Raw genomic sequence first — 5,178 nt, forward strand, 5'->3', positions numbered from 1 at the left:
GGGGGAAGACTTGGATGGAGGAGGGGGTGGGAGCAAGGAGGGGGGAAGGAATAAAGAAGGAGGGGGCTGGGGAAGAAGATGGGGAGACTTGGCGAATGTGGCAGAGGGGTGGGGGAGGGGCCCTCCCTCGTCAGCATCAGCAGCATCAAGAACAGTGTTACGTAGTGAGCGCTGGTCCCCACTCAAGCAAGCATTTAGTGGGCACCTCCCTGTGCCAGACACGGTGCCCTGGGGGCAAGTACATCCCGGCTCACACGCCCTCCCAGAGCTCTGCTGGGAGATAGCATGGCCCTGCCCTTGGCCTCTGTGATCTACCCCCTTCAGTCATGGGGTGGGCACGATCATTCCCATTTCATAGACAAGGAAACTGAGGCTAGAGAGGGGAAGAGCAAAAGTTCTGTGAAAGCAGGGCCCTGGTTACCCCAGGGGGGCAGCTGCCCCATAGGTCTCTGAGTGCCTGGCCAGCCATTTCCACCTGAGGTCCATCTGCTCCAGACTTCACCGCCACGGCATTTCCCAGGCATGCTCCCCAGGGAAGCTGGGCCCAGCTGGACCCCAATACTTCTCTGAGCCTCAGTTTCCTCATCTTGGCAACGGGGGTAAGAATTTACCTCCTTTACGGGGCTGTTGGGTGGTTCATTCAGCAAACAGTTTTTGAGCTCTCGCTGTGTGCCAGGCGCTGTGCTGGGCTGGGTGCTGGGGATGCCAAGGACAGCACGTGGATCAGCTTCCCGACAGCAGGCTGCTGGTGTCCTCCTGAGCTTGGAAGGAGATGTGGCTGTCAGGGCTCGGGTATACAGCAGGCACACCATAAATACCAGATTCTTCCTTGAGCTCCCGACAGGTTGTACGCCTGTCCTCATTCCATCCTCATCCAGACCTCTCAGGACCCCAGACCTGAGAGGCAGGCCACCCTCCCACTGGCCTCCTACCCCTACCTCAGCTTCCATTTGAGAAACAAGTTGGGGTCATGTGCCTCTAGCCTCCACCAGCGGCCTCCCCAGCCCCGTGGGCCCACTGGGAGCCTGCCCTGAGCGGTCTCTCCCTCTTTCTCTATCAAAGAGGTGGTTTCCTTTGTGTTCCCAGTTTGCTCAGGGCTTCCACCTCCAGCTCAGTGGTTGGTCCAGCCAGCCTGGCCCTGGCGTGGTGAAGGGTGGCCACCACACAGCACAGGAGATTTCAGGGCTGAGCCTTGTGGAGGCTCTGGGCTCCGTTTCAGCCAGCAGACCTCAGGCTCTGCCATTTACTAGCTGTGAAATCTCAAGCTTCGGTTTCCTCTTGGCCTCAGTTTCTGTATCTGTAAAACGGGGCTAACCTGCTTCTTGTGGCTGTTGTGAGCATTAAATGCACCTTAGCTGGGGTCAACACACAGGAGTGCTCAATATAAATGAATAAATAAATCTTAGCTCTTATGATTGTTCTGCAAAACTGTGGCTTTTTACCTGTCCAGCATCCTTCCAGCCGTAGCCTCCAGCTTCCCTTTGGGTTCTTCTCCTCGGTCTCAGTGTGGTGTGGATGGGCTTTGTGACTGGGTCCTAAGCCACTCTCACATCCAATCCGCTGGTTTCAGGGACTTGGTAAGGGATGGACATGTGATCCACTCAGCCAGTGAGCTGTGATGGAGCTTTTGCTGGGAATACTGAGAAATAGATGTTTTCTCCTGAGTGGGATTTGAAGCTGAGTTGTTATCTTGGACCCCGGGGAGAAAAAGTTATCTGAGAATAAAGTCAACAGATAGAGGAGGTAACAACCCTGAGGCCATCATTTGAGCCTTGAGTAAGTTGTTCCCGAAGCCCATACCTGAGCTTTTCATCTATCATGCTATATTTGTTAAACTCCATTATGTGCCAACTGCGACTCTAGTTGCTGGGGATGCAGCCAGGAACAAGATAATCCCCACCTCACAGAGGTCCAGTCTTGCCCCAGGGCCTTTGCACCTGCTGATCCCTCTGCTTGAAATGCTGTTCCCCCAATATCTCCATGGCTCTCTCCTGTACCTCCTTCAAGTCTCGACTCACAGGTTATCCCCTCAGTGAGGCCTGCCCTGACCCCTCTGTTCAAATTCACACACCTATGAACCTCTTCTTCCCTTTCCTGATTTATTTCACTCCTTAGTACTTGGAGCCACCTGGTATACTCCATGGAATACTTGATTATTTTGTTACTTCTCTGTCTCCCCCACTAGAATGTCAGCTCCACAAGAGAAGGGATTTTCATCTGTGTCGTTGACAGCAGCTCCACAGCGCCTAGAACAGAGTGTGGCATAGAGTAGGTACGCAGTGTTGAATGAATAGGGAGCCCCCGAAGGCCTATCTGAAGAGATGACATTGTCATTGCGGTTTGGACGTTTAGGAAGAGCGGTCCATTTGATGACCCCCAGAGGAGGGCACAGCATGTGGCTGCTATAGCAAATTGATTCTCTTCTGACTTAAGCCAGGTTGGATTAATTTTCTTTTTTTTGGGGGGGGGGTATCACTTTCAACCTTTAGAATCCTAAATTGCTCTTGGAAGGATGCTGTACTCAAGAGCTACGCCCTGGAGGGCACAAGGAAATCCTGTTCCTGCCCTTGGACGTGCAGTCAGTAGCACACTATCGAAATTGGGGAAATGGAGAGATGATGGTGGTGGTGATGATGATGGCGATAATGGAGCATCTGCTTTAATGCTCATGAGGTGGGTACCATTATCATCCTCATTTCCTGAATGAGGAAACTAAGGCACAGAGAGGTCAAGTAACTTGCTCAAGGTCCCTCAGCTCTAAGTGGAAGAACCAGACAAGAACAGCAAGGAGGTAAATGTCACATCGTCTGACCACCCAGAGGAAAGGCGGGTGCTGCACGGTTGAAGACACCCAGGTGGGAGGGCATTCAGTAGGGGCCCTGGGGGCATCACTGTGCTGAGATGTGAGTCTTCTCTGGCAGCCTGAAACCTCCACCCCAGGGCCCACCTGCCGGGTGTTACCCCTGCAGTGGCCTGGCGTCTTTTTGGCTGTGAAACCAAATCTGGCCGGCTCAAGGGCAGGTGAAACCAGCACAGAGTCCCACCCCACCCAGTCTGAGGATGGGGAAGGCTTCCTGGAGGAAGCTGCATTTAATCAGAGACCTGGAGGAGAAGGAAGAGTTAAATGGAGGAGAAGAGGTGGGGAAAGAGAGTTCAGGCGGGGACCAGCTGGGCAAGGGCCCGGGGTGGGGGTGGGTGTGAGTGTGAGTGATCAAATTCTTCTGAGGCTCTTTGCATGTCTAGAGCGAATATTTACCCAGATCCACGCTGGGCAAACGCACCTCAACTTTTCCAGCCCACTGTTCCATCCGCTCTTTCGTCTGTACATTCAAAAAACACATCCACCACCCTCCACTTTGGCAAAACACGTGGCGTTATCTGCAGGCCAATCTCAGAACTGTCTGAGCACCCAGCTGGCCTGGGCCCCTCAGGACGTGGTCTCTGAGATGGAAGTGGGTTAGAGGGTTGCTGAGCCAGTGCCTTGCAGAGGCTGGGAGCCCCTTTCTCAGGCCTGAAGACCCCAGAGACAGCAAGCCCCAAATGCTGCTGCCCCTCGGGCACCCCACAGGCAGCCTGCTCAGCTTCCAGCTCTCCGGGAGGCCGGCCCCACAGGGAGCTATTTTGCAATCAAGCTTTCCTCCTCCCATGTCCACCATGGCCTGGGCTATGGGGCCAGACTGCCCTGCTCCCATCATGCCTGGCCACTTGGAGTCGGTTGTTTAACCTCTCTGGGCTTCACTTACCTTATCTGGAAAATGGATTCAGTGGGTTAAACTGTAAACCACTTACAACATTGTGTGGCACGTAGTAAGTGCTCAGTAAGTGCTGCTATTATAATTGTAGATTATGTGGTTCTGATGCTGTGATTTCTCTCCTCTTCAGTATGCTGGGGCATTCTTCTCTCATTACCCCAGGAAAGGAGCATCCAGTGTGGAAACAAAGATTTTATTCTGCATCCTGAATTTCACGATGCCTGTGGGGAAAGGGAGCTCTTCTAACGAAAACAGTTTTGGGAGAAATCTATGTAGGGGGAAAGTACCCAGCCTGAAGCTTAGAAAAAAGATTTCCTGAGCAGGAGGGGGGATTTAGGGAACTGGGGGGTAGTAGAGGCTGGGGGAGAGGGTCCCAGGAAGGGAGCCCTGGGGTAAAGCATGAAGGAAATGCCAGGCCAGTTGGGGAGCTGAACCCACTTCCCCCAGGGCGCAGGTGCAAGAGAAGAAAGATTTTTTTGGTCTCAATGGTGGGCCTAGGACAGCCCATGTAGGTCCCCAAGGCCCCACGGGTGACGAGCCACTGAAGAGGTGAGAGAGCCCCCAAAGCCTCAGGACAGTGGGGGTAGATGGGGCAGAGTGGATTCCAGGACAGACCCGGCCTTGCAGCCCGACAGCTCCGTGGGCCGCCGAGGGAGCAGATGTGAGATGTGGTCAAGTGGTCAGAGGGTGGGTGAGTGAGGAGGAGAAGAGGCTGTGAGCAGCGCAGGAGGTGGTCAGGTGCAGTGCACGGGGCTGGGCTGGGATCGGGTGCGTGCTGGGGGACACACCATCTCCGTGTCTTGACGACATGACCGATCCTTCTTAGAAGCCATCCCTGACACCCCCAGGCTGCGTCGGGCTCCTCTGTGTATACACAGTGTCCAGGCTTCTGCCTTCCCAGCCCTGGGCTCCCTGGTGACCCAGCTGGCCCCGCGCCTAGACTGTGAACCATCTGAGGGCAGGGACAGGGCTGTCGTTGTTGACCTGATGGCTGGCACACAGGAGGTGCTCTGACCTTTGCGGTGTGGACCTACTTGGGAGGTTTATCGTCTCTCCGGCTTTAACCTGTCTGTGGAATAAATAAATCACTCATATGAGCAATTCAGCCAGGGACAGGCCCCGGGTCCATGTCCCCTTGGGAAGGGAAAGTGGGGGCATTCCCGTTTCCAGTGAGTCCTGGGGATCCCCCTCCCACTGCCACTACCCCACCCCCATTCTGGCACACAGCTCCCCTCCCTTACCCTCTCCAGGTTTGGGGGATGCTGTTGGGATCATCATTCTAGCATAACCCCTGTCTGCAGCTTGCCTTATTTCCCCCACTGCTGGGCAGGCTCTGCTTGGCCCCGGAAGTGCCCTCTGCCCTCCCTGGAGCACATGGCTTGCGATTTTCCTTGAACACAGCACTTTGTGACTTTGACGTAAACTT

This window comes from Neophocaena asiaeorientalis, unplaced genomic scaffold, assembly GCF_003031525.2.
Source record: "Neophocaena asiaeorientalis asiaeorientalis breed wild unplaced genomic scaffold, Neophocaena_asiaeorientalis_V1.1 scaffold114, whole genome shotgun sequence".
NCBI classification, from domain to species: Eukaryota; Metazoa; Chordata; class Mammalia; order Artiodactyla; family Phocoenidae; genus Neophocaena; species Neophocaena asiaeorientalis.